Below are 19,273 nucleotides of genomic sequence, written 5' to 3'. Positions count from 1 at the left end.
ACAAACCATTCATTCTTCTGATGTTGTACTATTTGCCACTAGATATTTTCAGCATGGTCCATTTGGTGTGCAGTCTTGTAAGCACCATATCAGCTGATGGAGTAATCATTGTCCTAATTTGGACCATACAGGTCCACTCAATGACTTTGTACATCACTCACCAAAGATTAAGCATTGCACTACAATGCTTGTACTACAATGAATGTAAAGGGCCAGGCACTCAACATGCAGGTATGTGAATTTGAGAAAAACGTGAAGAATCCCTACACCATGTCCTATTTGTTGGTACATTAACTCAGGTATTGGATCATCTGTATCCCAGCAGAGACCTCAGAAAATACTCAGGAAATCAGTGACTCAGGTCTGCCTTAAACCATACAGATCAGAAGACCAGAGATTTGGTTTCCATTTGTGATGAGTTAGAACTCAGTTGAGGATATATTGAAACACTACAATTGACTTAAATACTGGGAAGACCTTAGTGGCAGAGAAGCTGCACAAGCAGGATGTGTTTACCTTCAGTTTGGCCTATAAACTGGCTCAGAGGAGAAAACTGAGCTTTAATGAAACCACAAAATACACGATACAATAAGCAATACAAAATGTCTGCACCCACATGGGAATGGGCTCCGAGCCCAGTGCCAGCATTAATATATAAGGGCATGACCTCTTTCTTTTTTCTCATCTCATACGTTAAATATCATCTTGTATTAACTAACAATGTCAAAAAAGCAAACAAGCAGCTTCTTCATCTCAAAATGAAATTTCAAGTAAACATGGATGCCCAAAGGGAAAAAGACTCTCCAAACACAAACAGAGGAATCGCAACAAGCAGTATGCCTGCTGGGCATACAAACTGTCATAACCTGCCTGCTTACCATTGGCTGGGGACTAATGACAATCCCACAATCCTGTGGGAGTATGAGCTTCCCCAATGAGGGGGGCGGAGAAACCATTAGTGAACTCCATGTATAAATAAAGCTGGCCAGTTTGGTACCAGCAGGAAGGAGTGTGCAGCAAGGGAGGTTGCTGCTGCTGTTATATATATATATGTTATTGTAAATAAATGTTATTACTTTGTATCCTTAAAACTCGTGCTGGATTCTGTGTGGCCCTCACAAAACAAACCCTCCAGCCTCTGGGTTTATTTGAATTCAAAAAATTAGCATTAATCCTGAAGAATAAAATCTGCTCAATGTTTCAGGAGGTGGCTCTGGCAACTTGAGCTTCTCGAAGTAGACACTGAGGGAACAAGGTTCGTGAGACTGTGGGATAGGTGTGATAAAAATTAGTGCAATAGGATGGGAGACCTGGACTAGTGGCTGAAAGACTGCATCAGATAATCTCAGGGCCTGTACTGGGGACCACAACATAGAACTAGATGATAAAAATTTGTCCCTGGATCCAACATCAGCGTTTCCACAATGTGTGGCAGCTGAGAGATCTGCCCCAATGTTGGTGATTGGGGCAGGACAGGGGTGGGGCCCATCATGGGCTGTGAAACGTGCGTAGATGATCCCGTTGTTGGCAGCACTGGTGCTGGTGGTGAGCATTCGCCATGGCTGGTAGGCCCATGGCCAGAAGTGTAGCAGGTTGCAGAGCCAGTGCAAATGGAACTGACCTTGTAACATTTGTATCTTTTCTTTGATACATAGCTGGGAGCTGATGAACTTGTGAATATTTCACCAGTTGTCATTCACACAGGTAATCAAGTAGCACTGGTGGTTCTGTGACGTTTTGCAATCAGGAAGATGTTGATCAGATCACCAACGTTAACTGAGATAAATGTTGGCTGCACCACTTGGAGAGGGTCATGGATTTCTGACTAGACAGGTGGTTGACTTAGCAGAGCTACTGTTGAGTATCTATAAACCAGTCTTCAAACAGCGGTACCTGCACTTTGGTGAAGTGGTCTCTCTGTGTCCACAATTCTCTTTCAGAAAGGCCGTGGTAACTAAAGCAGGATTTCAGATGTGCAGGAGTGATAGACAGAGACAAAGGTTTAACTAGGTCCCCATGTGGTTTTTAGAGTCGAAGGTTATCCTTCTGCCTTCTCTGCTACAGGAGAGGAGTGAAGGTATGGCAGCCACTGTCACCTGTTCAATGGAGGCATCCATATCAAGCACATAGAAATTCTTTTTAACATTCATTTTTACAGGAATTGGGCTTCGCAGGCTAGGCCAGCATTTGTTGCCCATCCCTAGTTGCCCTTTGGTAGGTGGCAATGAGCTGCCTTCTTGAACTGCTGCAGCCCATATGATGTAGGTACACCTACTGTGCTAATAGGGACGGAGTTCCAGGATTTTGGCCCAGCTGTAGTGAAGGAACTGTGATATATTTCTAAGTTACGCTGTTGAGTGACTTGGAGGGGAACTTCCAAGTGGTGATGTTCCCATGTATCTGCTGTCCTTGTCCTTCTAGATGGTAGTGGTTGTGGCTTTGGAAGATGCTGCCTAAGGAGCCTTGGTGAGTTCCAGCTGTGCATCTTATAGATGGTACACACTGTTGCTACTATACATCAGTGGTGGAGGGAGTGAATGTTTGTTGAAGGGGTGTCAATTAAGTGAGGTTAATGCCATTGAATGTCAAGGTTTAATTCTCTCTTATTGGATATGGTCATTGCTTGGCACTTGTTATTTGCCACTTGTCAGCCCAAGCCTGGATATTGTCGAGGTCTTGCTACATTTGCACGCGGGCTGCTTCAGTGTCCGAGAAGTTGTGATTGGTGCTGAACATTGTGCAATCATCAGCGAACATCCCCACATCTGACCTTATGTTGGAAGGAAGTTCATTGATGAAGCAGCTGAAGGTGATTTAGCATAGGATACTACCCTGAGGAATGCCTGCAGTGATCTTGCAGGACTGAGGTAAATAACCTCCAACAACCACAATCATCTCCTTTGTGCTAGATATAACTCCAACCAGCGGAGAGTTTTCCCCCTGATTCCCATTGACTCCGGTTTTGCTAGGGCTCCTTGATGCCATACTCAATCAAATTCTGCCTTGATCTCAAGGACAGTCACTCTCACCTCACCTCTGGAGTTCAGCTCTTTTGTCCATATTTGAACCAAGGCTGTAATGAGGTCAGGAGCTGAGTGGCCCTGGCAGAACCCAAACTGAGCATCAGTGAGCAGGTTTTTGCTAAGTAAGTGCTGTTTGGGCGCACCGTTGATGACCCCCTTCCCTCACTTTAAGGTCTGTCACTACCATGCCTCTATCAGACATCTGGAATGTGCCTGACTGTGAGGACCTCACTGCCTAGTGTATGCTTACCCTCAGGTTGACACAAACCTGAATCACAATATCAATGATGTTGAGGTGAAAATATCAAACTTTAATGCAATCACAAAGTTGCAATGTACACTAATTAATACCATATTGTCGCTTCCACTTGGGAATGGGCTCCCAGCCACTAGAGACTGATAACATAAAATGGCTCTGGGTACTTGTTTTCATGACCCTGTAGCCCACCAGAACAGGCAAAACATTCAATCCAAAGACCAGCAGCACCTCCAACTACATATTCTTCTCTCAACACTACATGTGGTGTCAACCTAAGTTATTGTCGCTTATCCCACAGCCCTTTGGCTTCCAGTCAGGTTGGGTGCTGGTCAGGTCAGTGGTTAGGGGCGGGGGAGTCAGGTCAGGTCTGATTTAGGGGAGTCAGAGGGTTGGAGGGGGGAGTCAGGTCAGGTCAAATTTGGGGCTAGTCGGAATGTCAGGGTGGTCGGGACGGGTCAGGTTTGGGGGTAGTCAGATGGTCGGAGGGGGGAGTTGGGTCAGGTCGAATTTGGGGTAGTCAGAGGGTGGGAGGGGGGGAGTTGGGTCAGGTCTGATTGGATCAAATTGAGTTGGGTTTGGGGATTAGTTGCGGGGGGGGGGGGGGGGCGGGGCGGCGGAGTTGGGGAGCAGCCAAAGTTTCGGGGGGTCAGATTGAGTAATTGGGAGTCAGTCCTTTCGTTACCCAGGTGTTAGCCTAGAATTTGTACATCTAATACTTCCTGGATAACTTCAGGTAAACCCCACAGAACTGCCCAAAGTCTCTGATTCTGACTTAGAGCTGGAGGCATTCATGGTGGGCCCCAGGGAACAGAGGAATTGCCCGTCATAAGTAAAAACTTCCCAGGAAATTCCCATAGAGATCAGCGCATTGGGACTTCCATGGGGTTCCGATGCGCATCTTGGATTACAAGTCCAGTCTCTTACAATCCGGAGACTGGAAGATCTAGGTATTGTCGTTTTACTGACCATTCAGGTTTTGCTGATATTCCATCAGAGGGCAATGGATACTGAAGACAAATGTTTCTTAGTTTATCATCCTGCTGTTTTCAATGCACTGAGAACGTGAACATGGAAATCTAGGAAATTAATCAAATTCATCAACAAATTCATAAATACCGATAATTTAACAGTGTGGTTAAATGAGGTGGGATTCTCCGTTACCTAACGCCGAAATCAGGAACGGCGATCAGGCGGAGAATGGTTCCCGACGCCAAAATCGCGGCAGGTTCTGGTTTTGACGCCGGGTCACGATGCTCCGCCCCATCCAAATCGACGTCATCGAGACGAGCGCCACGTGCAGTCACAACTCCGTTTGACTATCATTATCGGGCCCACCCGCGATGATCTCCCTCCGATGGGCCGAGTTCCTGACGGCGCGGGCCACGTGTGGTCTTAGCTGTCGTGAGGTGTGGTGGCTGCGGAGAGAGAGAGGGCGTGCAGACAGTGTCCAGCACCGCCATACTCTGCCAAGAGCCGTGCAGCTGGCCGGGGGTCTCTGCCAGTGCTGGGGGGAGTAGTGGGGGGTGGCCAGAAGGTGGGCTGTGGGGTCAGAGTGGACTATTCAGCACAACGGCCGCCGTCTTTTCCGGCACATTCGGGGTGTGTCTGGGAGGTGTAGGTGTATGCGCGGTTGCAGCTTGTCAGCCCTGCTCTTGTCCAGCACAGGCCCAGCGATTCTCTCACTGTTATTCGTGCGTTCTGTGGGTGTTTCATGCAGCGCCAGTGCCAGCCCTTCACCGGTATCAGAATCAGTGTGGGTGTGGCGCTGAGTTTTCCGTTGTGAAACAGCACGGATCCTCCATTTGAGTCAGCACTTAAACGCAGGAACGGATATTTCCATGATATTTGCGGCTGAAGCATTAATTTTTTCACCTTTCAGAAAAAGGAAAAAAGTTAAAGATTTGAAAAGATTGAAAGGAAATCAAAAAATTGAAAGCACAAATCTGGAAGGACATTCCGAGGGGGCAAAGAGGGGCAGGGTCCCTGGAAATTTTAAACCAAAGATGGTTTATGGCCTCCCAACAGCAAATGGCACTCTGCTCACTCTAGTTAGAAGTTGTCTCTTGGCTGTACTGAAGGTTGTTCATCTCATTTCTTTTCAAGATTATTTAGGGGTTTCCCAGAACAAATCCAGGTAATTTGTTCAAAGATAAGTGATGCGCAGGTTAAAAATTGGAAAGGTAGGATCGAGTAAAGTGACTCCACTTGGAGGATTATGCTGTCGACCCAACTGCAGCTGGTGCAGCCAATCCTTTCATGACAGGGGAAGACGAACCGGCTGACGCCCACGCAAGCCCGTTCACCTGAGTAAGTGGCCAACTGAGCTGCCGTGTCAGCCAAAGACAAAGTATTGTCTTGTTCGATAAGATCAAAAGTGCCCTGCGCCACCACAGGAATGGCCGCTCGTATATCCAGCTCCATTTTGCACAACAATCCTGTGATGGTGGGAAACTTGACTTTATAGATTTAATTTCTATGAAATCTATAAAGTCAAGTTTCCCACAGGACCCACACTGCCCCGGGTCCTTATCCTTCTTTAGAATCAGGGAGACGGAAGCCTGCGACAATGTAGGTGGGATTTCCCCCCTCTCCCTTGCTTCATTATAGACCTTCACCAGCAGTAGTCCCAAGTCTACCCCAACCTTTTTATAAAACTCTACCCTCCGGCCCCAGAGCCTTCACTGCTTGCATCGCCCCCATACCATTCATTACAAGACTCAGCCCAATTGGATCTCTCAGCTCCTCCTCCACTTTGGGAAACTCTAATCCATCTAGGAATCGTTGCATTCCCTCCTCCCCGGTCGGGAGCTCTGACTTGCAGAACCTCCTATAAAAGACCTCAAACACCCCATTCACCCCCTCTGGGTCCATCACCACCTTACCCTTATCATCTCTAACTCTACGAGTCGCCCTCACTGCCTCCTGCTTTCTCACCTGGTGGGCCAACATCCTACTTGCCTTTTCTCTGCACTCATACACTGCCCCTCTGGCACTCCGTAGTTGCCCCGCCGCTTTCCCCGTAGAAACGAACCCAAACTCCATCTGGAGCCTTTGCCTCTCCTTCAGCAACCTGCCTCCGGTGCCTCCGAGTATTTCCTGTCCAGCCTCAAAATTCCATTCACCAGCCTTGCCCTCTCCTCCCATTCTGCCTTCTCCCTATGTGCCCGAATTGATATAAACTCCTCCTTGACCTTCAGTGCCTCCCACAGAGTGGCGGCTGTAACCTCTCCGTGTCGTTCAGCTCCACGTAGCCCCGAATGGCAGCACTTACCCGCTCACACAGGTCCTCATCCACCAGCAACCCCACAAGCAGCCTCCACTGCAGCCATTGGGCCCACCCGAGCCACCCGCAAACCGTGCGGTGCATGGTCAGAAACCACAATTGCTGAATACTGCGAATTGGCCACCCCAGCCAGCAGCGTCTTGTCCAACACAAAAAAGTCAATCCGGGAGTACACCCAGTGCATATGGGAGGAGTATGAAAACTCTTTCGCCCATGACCTCTCAAACCTCCATGGTTCCAACCCGACATGCGCTCCACAAACCCCCGTCAGCGCCACCTCCACTGGCGACACCCTCAATGACTTGGGACTCGACCGGTCCAAGCTTGGATCTATGTCCGTGTTAAAATCAACAGATGTGAGCCTAAGTCTGGAATCCTCCTTAACATCTGCCTAAAATCCATGTCATCCCAATTCGGGGCATAAACCTTTCCCAGAACCACTGGTAAAGCAACACTTATTGACCATCACTGCTACCTCCCTTGTCTTCATATCCAGCCCCGAATGAAACACATGCCCCACCTATCCCTTTCTCAGTCTCGTCTGATCCCCCAACTTCAGGTTTGGCTTCATCCGCCTTCAAACTCCTCAAGTGTGTGAACCATTTAATTAGCCCCTTCCCCTGCTGATCAGCCATAACCCTTTTTGGGCCAGCCTCCGGCCTGTGACCCTCCAGGTCTGCCTCACCCATCATAGGATCTTCTCCTTGTCAAGAAAGCACCGCCATTGCCCTCAGCGGCTCACCCGCCTGTGGCCTCCTCCTCAAAACCCTGTGTGCTCGGTCCATCTCCAGAGGCAGACAAAGGCCCCCTCCCCCATCAACTTCTTAACTGTTCTTGCCACATACGCAGTGGCCGCCGCACCTTCAATGTTTTTAGGCATCCTGACAGTCCTTACATTTTGCCTCCTGGAGCGATTCTCCAGATCCTCCACCCTCTCCCTCAGCCTTTTCTGGATCTCCCGCATCACTCCCGCCTTCACCACCAACGAGGCCATCTGCTCCTCGTATTCCTCCACCGCCTCCTCCATTTTCTGGATCGCTCGGCCCTGGGACCCCAGCCTCTGCTCAACTCGCTCAATCTCAGATCTCAGCATTTCCACCACATTGGCCAGGTCTTCCAGGGCCTCTTTTCGCTGCTGCAGGAATGTATTGTTCTACCAACTGCCCCGCCAACCATTGGGCGGACAATGCACCTCCCTTGTCCTCCGTTATCTTTACCTCTGGCGCACCAGGAAGACTCTCCTGTTCCCACTGCTCTTTCTTTCGTCCACCACTCCTTGTCCGCGGATCCACCCACCAGCCACATCAGAGGAGTAAAACCTTCCCCGGGCACTCCTGTACCTTTTGCCCTCAAACGCTACACCCTTCGGGCGGGGAAAAGGCCGAAAAAGATCCGCCATCAGCGGGAGCCACCAGTTGTGCGACCACTCAATCCATGGCCACCACCGGACGTTCCCAGAAGTACATGATAATTGATGCACACAAGGGACTCTTTGAGTACACCTCGCTTCCAGTAGGAATGTCCTTGGCGTGCGCAGGTTTCCAGCGTGTCATGGAGAACATCCTCCATAGTTTGCCGCCATTGTTGTTTACTTGGAGGATGTGTTGGTCATAGGGACCACAGAGCAAGAACATTTGCAAAACCTCGAGGCGGTACTAAAGTGGTTTTCCGAATATGTGATTCACCTGCGCAAAGTGCGTGTTTCATGCGAAGATGGTGGTCAACACCCGGTCGTCAATCAAAATGGGCAATCAAAATGGCCCCGGGTCCATGAGACGCCACAGAACTTTGCTCCTTCCTTGGGCTGATTAATTACTATGGGCGATTTATTCCAAATTTGGCTACCGTCCTAGTCCGCCTCCACTTGCTCTTGAAAAAGCACCAGTCTTGGGCTTGGTGCAAGGCCAAGATGCGGAATTTTAAAAGGTGAAGTGGTGGATGTCCTCTTCGGGGGTGTTGACACCTCTTGACTCTTTTGAACCGTTACATATCACATGCGATGATTCACCATATGGCATTGGGGCAGTGCTGTCCCATCAATGGGCGATGGGCATGACCATCCAATCACTTTTTCCTCCCAGACACTGGCAGCAGCTGAAAGAAAATACGCCCAAATCGAAAAGGAAGGTCTGGCAATCATCTTCGGTGTCAAATAGTTTAATCAAAGACCAGGCGATTCCGCCTATAGCATCTGCGAGGATTCAGCACTGGGCTTTGTTAATGGCTGCATACGGATAGTTTTTCAAGCACCACCCCGGGATCCAGATTTTGCATGCTGATGCATTGAGCCATCGTCCCTTGAAGATTGAGTCAGCGAATCCCCCTCCAGCAGACAAAGTGATTGCTGCCTGAACTTTATGGACTCCTTGCCCATCACTGCCTCATGCATTCGCGACTGTTCGCAGACTGAACCTGTGCTTGCAAAAGTGCAACATCTGGTGCTATACGGCGGGCAGCAGCTAGAGCTCCCAGGGGAGTTGAAGGCTATCTCATCAAAATTGTCAGAGATGACCGTGGAAGATGGCATCCTCCTGTAGGGCACTAGGGTTGTTGTCCCAGGGAAAGGACAGTCTATCGTGTTGCAGGCCCCCCACAACGGACATCCGGAGTGTCTATTATGAAGATGCTGGCGAGAAGCTATATTTGGTGGCTGGGATTGGACAATGATATCGAGACATTGGCCCAGCAGTGCTCCATGTGCAAACAGCACCAGAATCTTCCTACGGCGGCATCCCTACAGCCTGGGGAGTGGCCGGGGTGCCCGTGGGTTCGCGTGTGCGCTGGTTCGCCAGTCCATTCTTGGGTTTGATGTTTCTCATCTTGGTGGACGCCCACTCGGAGGTCCACAAGATGGTGAAGATTAACTCCCAGGTAACCGTTGAGTGATTGTGTATTTCATTTTCCACACATGGAATCCCTGAGGTACTCATAACCAATAACAGTGCCTCTTTTACGAGCGAAGAATTTGCTGCTTTTGTAAAAAGCAACGGGATTTTTATTTTCAAACTGAACCACACCACACGATGGGTAGCCCCCACTGAGGTGTTAATGAGTCGTAGACTTCACACCTGACCGAGTTTGATTTTACCAGACATCGGGGCAAAGATTCGCATAACCAAGAGATGCAAGGGCACTGCCCAGTTCGGCGCGACCTCTTCGACACTTCACACTGGACACCGTGTTGTTCATTCATAAGTTCAATGACAGTGCTCACTGACTCTCTGGGATTGTCGTACATCAAATGGGACCAGTCTCTTACCAATTTCGGATCCGAGGGCAACTAATGAGACGAAAGCTGGATCAGCTTCGCTTGCGGAGGTTGCTCCCTCAGGAAGCGCCTCGAAAGAAGCCTGTCCTAGATCTTCCGGCTTCATTGCCGAACCAACCTCCTGTGATGCTTCCAGTCTTTCTCGACGCCGACGTGTCCGACTCCAAGATGGAGACACAGACCTCTGAGTTCTCAGATGCCCAATTGTAGTCCGCCATGACGTCCCTGCCTCAGGCGACGTTCACCAGCACAGTATATGCCGACTGATCCAGCACCGTGAAGACTTGCCAGAGCCGAAAGGACTGACATCCTCCATCTGTTGACATCCGCCCCATCGCTTATCGAGGGGATCTTTGGACTTTGTGGGGGAGGAATGTAATATCCCACGCGGGACCTACGGGGTGGGAATGCTTGTCTTCCCCATGCTCCTCGGGAGCACGTGTTCCCCCCACTAGGGGTGGGGTATTTGGTTAAACACTGAATAAATGGTCAGTCAGTAGGCAGCGGCCAGAGGAGAACCTTGTCGGGATCGACCGGATTGTGTACATATCATTCTTGTAAATAAACTTTGTTTCTTATTTTACTCAATTGGACTGCCCGTGTCTTTACTAATTAGGCAATGAAGCAAAGGCTATTTTTAATATTTTATCCCTTTTATCCAGTCAGTTTAAACCAACTCAAAAATCAGTATTTGCTACAAAGACTGACTGATTCCAGCTCTCAACAACGTGTACCTGAATTATAAAATGTGCAAAAATAGAGTCTGCTCATGTTCAGTATAGGAATTAAATAAAATCCCTTCAGTGGCACCGATGTTACTTAGCTTGGCACAGATGCCTGCAGTTTGGAACAAAGGTAGAGAGAGACCTGTTATGTATATGTGGGGCCAGGCAGTCACTGATCAAGACAGGCCATTAAAAGGTGTTCCACAGGTCAATGCGCAATGGTTCTATAACAAGAAGCAATATGTGCATTCTTGGAATAATTCTGATGCACTGATCTTCACAGTGCAATCGGGTATGTAATACATCCCGAGGATAATTGTCTTGTGATAAAATTCCTGAGGCTTGCTTTTCAGTATTGATTAATGCAGAGTCTCGAGTTAGGGAAACTATTTGGTGCAGTGCAAAATATTTCCAACCACCTGGGAATTTCTACATTTGCTGCATTTGGAGAGATCTCTTGTCCAAGTATCACAGAATTGTCTTAAACGTTCCAGAAACAGTGTAAAGGCCGATTTTTGTTTTCCAAATGGGCCTGACTGAAAACAAATCGTTTGCTGTATCGACACTGAGTGACCACGCACAAATCTCTCCTGACAAAGGGTCCTCCAAACCCGAAATGTTAGCTCCGCTCTCGCTCCACAGATGCTACAGGACCTGCTGAGATAGTCCAGCAATTTCTGTTGCTTTGTGTTGACACAAAACTAAAACTGGGAACGCAATGCATAATTGTCAAATCACAAAATCATTTCACCAAACTCCCAACCCTCCTCAATTTTTCTCCCTTCCTCTCCCACATTTCCCCAGAGCTGAGGATGGACAAGGACATTTGAAAACATTTTTATTTTAAATAATCTAAACTGCATAGGATAACTGTGATGAATGGTTACTGTACCCTTAACACCATGTAGGTGATGCCCCTTTAAGACCGTGTTTGGAACCATGGGGGATTCCGCCTCTGGCTCCGCCCACCAGGGAGCCGTATATAAGGTGGCGCCCTGTAGGCAGCACTCAGTAAGCACACGTCTCGGTAACTGGCTAGTTCTCTGCTTGTTAAAGCATTCATTTACCATTCCACATTCTCGTGTCATTATTGAGGGTACTACAATGACAAAAAAAGTAAGCTGAAGATTAATCTCCAGCGATACCAGTTAGTTTGGTGGAAATCATCAAACCATTGAGCTTTAGTCCAAAAACAGCAACAATAGGTTCCATTCATATAGCACTTTCCAACCTCAGAAAAATGCTAAATTCCTTTACGGGTGAGTGCATGGGAAACACTTATTAATTCAAGAAAGTCGCGATTAAGAGAGGCAACTCAAAGCTTAGTAGAAGATATTAGTTTTGAGAAAGTTGTTAAAGGCGAGGAGAAAGACCAAGATAGTGATGAACTAAATCCAACAAGGTGAGTGCAGCTCCAACAACACTCAAGAAGACCAACACCATCCAGGGCAAAGCACCAACTTGTTAGGAACCCCATCCACCACCTTAAATAATTACTGCCCCCACCATCAATCCCCAGTGGCAGCTGTGTGTACCATCTACAAGATGCACAGCAGAAAATCAGCAAGCTTCTTTCGATAGCACCTTCCAAACCCGCAACCTCTGCCACAACGAATGATATGGGAAGGGCAAGCAAGGGAACACCACCAGCTGAAAGTTCCTCCAAGCCACTCACCGTCCTGACTTGGAACCATATTGCAGTCCCTTCACTGTTGCTGGGTCAAAATCCTGGAGCTCCCTTCCTAATAGCACAGTGGGTGTTCCTCCATCACAGGTTCAAGCCTCTGGTTCAAGCAGGTAGCTCGCCATCACCTTCACAAGAGGAATTAATGATGGACAATAAATGCCAGCGTCACACACATCCTGTGAAAGGATGAAGAAACATTGAGATGCTTACCTGCGGAATCAATAAAGGGCTGCCACATGGATCTGGCCAACAGAAGGAGGGCATTGTAGAAGGATGACATGGTCAACCCTGTGAAATACTGTGGAAAGATTGAAGCAGACAAGTGGGGGTGCTTATGAAGGCAGTTCGTCGTAGCAAAGGGATAATTGGGTTTCCCTTGCCTGGGATGAAATGAAAATGAAATGAATGAATGAAAATCGCTTATTGTCACAAGTAGGCTTCAATTAAGTTACTGTGAAAAGTCCCTAGTCGCCACATTCCGGCGCCTGTTCGGGGAGGCTGTTACGGGAATTGAACCGTGCTGCTGGCCTGCCTTGGTCTGCTTTCAAAGCCAGCGATTTAGCCCAGTGTGCTAAACAGCCCCTAAACTTGTGGGAAGTTGGTGATTTGGCATTCAGGTTACAGTTTAACAGAGTAAAAAAGGTTGGACAGCAGCGAATTAACTATGACAAGCTTAGTTTTAAAAGCCTAAAGATTGTGGGAGGTAGAATCCCCGGAGGAAAATAATGAGACCCTTTTGATCGATCAACACATTCTGGAAGCAACCACTGAACTGTATAAACAAGAAAGAACTGAGATTCAATCTTTGGTCTGAGTTGAGGTAACTGATCTCAGCTAGGTTGGTGGTAGGCCCTAAACAATTGACTTCAACATCCGAGATTGGAAAAGGAAAACCAACCTTGCCACTCGTGATTAGAAATGTGTACATTGCGTGTGCGGCTGTGTGTATGTGTGTACATTTGTGTTTGTGTACCTTTGTGTGTTTGTGTGTACCATTGTGTGTGTTCATTTGTGTGTGTGTGTACATTTGTGTGTGTGTTTGTGTGCCTTTGTGTTGTGTGTACCTTTCTATGTGTGTGTGTACCATTGTGTGTGTTCATTTGTGTGTGTGTGTACATTTGTGTGTGTGGTTGTGTGCCTTTGTGTTGTGTGTACCTTTCTATGTGTGTGTGTACCGTTGTGTGTGTACATGTGTGTGTATGTATACATTTGTTTGTATGTACGAGTGCATGTGTTGTGAATCATAGAATCATAGAATTTACAAAGCAGGAGCAGGCCATTCGGCCCATCGAGTCTGCACTGACCCACTGAAAGAGCACCCTACTTAAACCCACGCCTCCACTCTATCCCCGTAATGCAGTAACCCCACCTGAGCTTTTGGATAATTAGGGGCAATTTAGCATGGCCAATCCACCTAATCTGCACATCTTTGGACTGTGGGAGGAAACCGGAGAACCCAGAGGAAACCCACGCAGACACGGGGAGAAAGTGCAAACTCCGCACAGGCAGTCACCCGAGGCCGGTATTGAACCCAGGTCCCTGGAGCTATGAGGCAGCAGTGCTAACCACTATGCCATTGTGCCACCCCTGTGTTGTGAAGAACTGACGCTAGGAATCAGGGAGGTTCAAAAACTAACAGAAGAGACTTCCGGGTGCGGCGATGACCAGCTATTCCGCACATTTCGGCAGCTCCCGGTGGAACGGACTTTTGGGCTCTTGATAGGAGCCCCAATGGCAATTTTAACGGCTAAAAACACTGTGCGGTAAACCAAAAACTAACAGACCTTTATTTGCAAGGTGTGTTCACTACAGACTGCTTCTTCACCCTGGCTCCATGACCTGTGATGTCACTTCCAGTAACATGTATATATTAATACACACCTGCTGACTGCAGCTACTGAGACTCAATGTAAATGTAGAACATTTTCTCCCCCTCTAAAATGAACATCCCCAACAATTTCAATCAAGTATAACATGAACAATAATTCAATAATAATAATCAACAAGTCTGATGGTTTGGAGGTCGCCGCTCTCACAATGGTTGACAGTGAACCTCGAGCAGCTGCTAGTTGTAACCTCTGGCAATTTCATCTTTGTACCATTGGTGTTTGTTTTGACTGGTGGCAGCATTGTAACTAAAGGTTGACTCTGTGCTTAGTTTGAGGTGAGGTGCTCTCTTCCTCAACAGTGTCTGTCAGTGGCACGGTTCTAGGAAGGTTCAGGTCAGGACTTGGTACTGTTGGATCGAATTTTCAGCAGGTTCCATTTCCAGAAATAGGTTCTCCCGCCAACAGTTGGTGCACATGCCTCCTCCAGATAACATCTTCTCTAGTATGGGCCATATACAAGACAGCCTGTGCAAGGATCGTGGCAGGACCTGGCAGTTCTGATTGACAGCTGCAAGCAACTTCAAAAATGCTGAGTGCTTTCAGTTCCTCTTTTCTAATCGCAGTGTTTGGGTGTTTATAAACATTGCTGTTAGGATCAATTTGCAGGGAGGAAGTACTTCAGATGCATTCAATGGTGATGGGAAAGGTAATTAAACAAAGAGCCTGCCTGCTATGTATAAACCATTACATTGTCAATCAAAGGCCAGTTAAAGGTACTGGACCATGAAGTTGAATGAATACATAGCATTTCAAAAGCTCTCAGGGGATTTCAAAGTTTTCAAGAGTTGTGAGTGTTGGAGGAAGGCTCAGAGACCTCAAAACATTGCAGTGTTAAAAACATGGGGCTGAATGAGCAGATGTGGAGAAAGGGCAAGTACTTGAGGCTTTCTGGCTTGTATCTACAATGAACTGTTTGATCTCCTCATCAGCTGTCAAGCAGAGAAGTTCAAAGTGAGCAGGCCTCTTCAAAGTTTTCACAGTACACAGACAAACTTGGTGATATTAACAGAGACCTGCCTGAAATCACTAGGCCAAGAATTCCCCAGGGCTTGAAGTGCAAATCCAGGATGTCATCCCGGGGGAGAGTCCTGATGTCAACCCCAGCCTGAGCCCACCTAACCCCCGGGACCCTTGGGAGGCACTCCCTCTGCAGCCTGGCAGCAGCAGAGGGGCATTTACTTCATTGACCCTCCTCCTCAATGTCCATCGCACTATGACTGCACTTATCAAGAGGGATCTGCACCAAAGCCCGCCCGGTGGAGCTCCCGCTGTTGGGGGGGGGGGGGAGCATAGCGGGAGGGTTTAGCATCGGTTTCAAGCCCGTTAATTATATTACAATGAGGGGTCTTGCGTAATTATAGTGAGCGGGGGGGCCAGTTCTGGTCGGCGGAGCGGGGTGGGTCCAGCGACTCGCGACGGATCTGTCGCCCACAGCCAATCTGGATTTTGGGCCAACGCAGGATTCTCCTCCCAATTGAGATTCGCGATTTTAGTGGGGGAAGGGAGGGGAACGGAGAATCCTGGCCATGATGTTTTGCTTTACTTCCAAGCCGTTCTATTTGTTCTTGTTGTTTCTGTTGAACAGTTTATTTCATTTTGGGAGGTTTCAACACATCGAATGCTCTTCATTGTTAATAATGCAGGAGAGATTTTAGTTGTTGAATGAGCGGTGTTCTTACATATCAGTAGGAATTGATTAAAGTGTTTGATCAGTGAACCTTGTTCCCTGGTTGCTCCTAATGTGTGTTTCATGGTTTGAATGAAACATTCCACTAGTCCATCCATAGCAGGATGTTACGGTACAGACCTAATGTACTGAATACCATTCTCTTTCAAGATACTTTCAAATTCTTGGGAGACAAATTGAAGTGCATTATCACTTTGTTATCACTCAGGGAATCCAAACCTACTGAAGACCTCCTAGCCTCTCGATCGTCTTTTCTGATGAAGTTGACTTCGTTCTGGCGATTTCTGGCCACTTGAAATGAGTATCAGCCATTACTAAAACATATTTCCTTCAAAATTCCCTGCGAAGTCCACATGCATGCATTATCAAGACTCTTCCGGTCATTCCCAAGAATGCAGCAATGCTAAAAGTGGCAGATTTCGTACCTTCACACATGAAGAATGCATTCTATCTTTCTCTTAAATCTCCGCATCCAAACCATGCCACCTGAAATAACACATTGCTATTTCTTTCATGCCATGATGGCCCGCATGCAATTTGTTTAATACTCACCTTCTCAATGGTAGAGGAATGATCCCTCAGAGCCCCCAAAGAAGACATCCTAACTCTACAGACAGCTCCAATCTTCTAGTGGAATATGGTTTCAAGTCAAGTTTTAGTTCTGAGGTCTTGTCTCGTGGTACCATTTCCATTACTTTGGAGAGTGTTGAATCACTCAAGTGTACTTCTTCACTTGTCCTGAAGTGACAGGTGTACTGTCTATCTGCTCGAGTAGTTTGACGAACTACTTGCTGACAAATTACTTATTAGTGGTAATCAGGAAAGTCGATCTGCATTACAGTGGAGGTTTGATTGTCGATACTGGATAGTCTAAATGCGTGCAGACAAAAGCAATGCCCATCTCTGCATTCTACTTGCTGAAAGTAACATAATTCCTGTGTGTGGTACAAAGGCTGTCATTAATGGACTGTGGTCTGTCAACAGTGTGAACTTTCATCCTGACAGGAATTGGAGGAATCTCTTTAGTCCAAAGATTATCTCTTAGGCTTCCATTTCGATTTGTGTGTAGTAACTTTCAGCTTTGCACAATGTTTGAGAGACAAAGGCAATGGGTTTTTCTTCACCCGACAGCTTGGTGTGGGATACCACCGCTCCAACACCATAAGGAGATGCGTCACACGCAGACTGTAGGGGTGGGGTAGGATTGAAATGCGATTTCAGCAATGCTTCTTCAGCTTGCACAAAGGCGTTATTGCATTGATCTGACTACTTGCACTTCGTGACTTGGCACAACAGGTTGTGCAGTAGTTTTTAACTGGTTGTCAAATTTGAAACAAATCTTCCACTGTCGTTCAACAATACGAGGAAGGATCACGAATGGTTCACATTCTGAGGTGCAGGTGCCTCTGTGATAATCTTGAGCTATGAAGGAGGTCTGTGATGGCATGTGGCATTGATAACATGTTCCAAATACTCAACGGAAAACTGGAAGAATTCGCACTTGTCCTTGCAGACTCTCAATCCATAGTCTTCCAATCTTTGAGGAATGGCATCCAAATTCCGAAGATGTTCCTCTTTGTCTTTTTCAGGACGTCATCCAGACAGCACTCAATTCCAATTACTCCACTCAGGATTTGATCAATAGCTCTTTGAAACAATGCTGGAGCTGATGTGACACCAAACGGTAATCTTCGGTATGTAGCCACCTGGGTTGGCCACTTCCCGACTTAAAATGGAGATCCGCAAAGAATGCAAGGAAATTCAGTCAAGCCAGGAAAAACTAGCAGGTGCAAAGTTTCCTGTGTATTAAAACTTGCAGAAACCCAGGCAGCATTGAAACTCACAACCATCTGCATATTAATGAGCGATCCCCGGGAACAATTGAAACATTTAAGGTAAATAAGGCCAAGCCAGACTCCTCGGCGCCAGCAGGAGCCAAGATAAAGGAAGGCCTACGGACACTCAGGAACCGCCCAGCGATCAGGGAACGGCTCCAGTATTGGAGAAATCGATCCAAGTGATCGGAACGTAGTCCAATCACTTGGAACCAGATACGGGGTCCACCCCGAACGGCGCGAAGCCCCTGGGGACTATAAAGTAGAGTCCCCAAGTTCAATTCGTCCTTCTTGGCAGGGTCACTCAGCAGCTCGAACCAACCCTTGACCGTGACCTGCCTAGCTGCCGCACCATCCAAGTAAGTCTCCAGTCAACGCACGCTACGAGATAGGCACTCCTCGCTACCAGTCCATACCAGTTTTGAAGCCTGCAGGTTCAGAACCCGAACGAAAGGCCATTTGTTCCCCTGACCTGGTGGGCCAGTTCCAAAGCTAAGGATAGGCCTTTTAGTGTTAGAGATAGTCTAGTAAGTAGAGTTTTATGCATGAGTAGTGATTGACTGTGTATAATAAATGTGTTTTGATTTGAAACTTACTAACTGGTGCAGTGAGTTATTAATCGGTACTTGAACTTGAACCTCGGGGCGCTATCATAAAGATACCTGGCGACTCTAGAGCAAAGGTTATTGAAACAGAGCAAATTAAGTAAAGACAAAACGGGCGACAAATTAAGAGCCAACCTAAGTTAGCAACAGGTATCAAAACAAACCTTTAAGTGTCACACTTGTCAAAGCTTCCTGCATTCATCTGTAAGTATGCCTAGCTGGGGCACTTCTGGTGAGGTCATGTGAGAGCAAGTTGCACAAAGAATAGCTCCCGCCAGAGTCCTGCTTTTTTGATCTTTTTTTGCCCGGTATTCGGAGGATTTCAGGGATCAAACCCGGCCTGCCAAAATGAGTACAGAATTGTTGGTGAATTATGTAGAAATTTTCCTCGAAGAAACCTGCTGCAAAGAAGCCTCAGTCCGACAGTCAGGTGAGGGAATTGGAAGAAGGGAAGTTGGTGGGCGCGGCCACACCCACCATGGTAGACACGATGAATGTGATGATGGCAGAGGAGTTTGAGAAGTTTGGGAAACAAATGGACAAGCAGTTTGGTCAGCAAAACAAGGAGATGAGGGAGTCTTTCAAAGCTGCCAATGAGGAAGCAATGAGCTTGATTCAAGAACAGTTGGGAAAGAGCGGGGCAGGCGATGGTATCGTGGTTTTGTCGTTGGACTAGTAATCCAGAGACCCAGGATAATGATCTTGGGACCCTGGTTCGATCCCACGAGGGCAGGTGATGGAATTTAAACTCAATAAAATACCTGGAATTAACAGTCTAATGATGACCATGAAACCATTGTCAATTGTCACTAAAAACCCAATGATGTTACTATCATCTGGGGGCTTGTGCCAAAGCTGTCTCACAGACAGTTAACATAAGCCTGATATAATCATACCTTACAGACATTGTTCCAAACGCCACTGTCACCATTCCTGGGCATGTCCTGTCTCAACGGCAGAACAGACCCAGCACAGTGATTCACAGTCAGGAAGAAGTTGGCCTGGGAGTTCT

Source organism: Scyliorhinus torazame, chromosome 5 (assembly GCF_047496885.1).
Source record: "Scyliorhinus torazame isolate Kashiwa2021f chromosome 5, sScyTor2.1, whole genome shotgun sequence".
NCBI classification, from domain to species: Eukaryota; Metazoa; Chordata; class Chondrichthyes; order Carcharhiniformes; family Scyliorhinidae; genus Scyliorhinus; species Scyliorhinus torazame.
Note: the sequence above shows the minus strand (reverse complement) of the source record.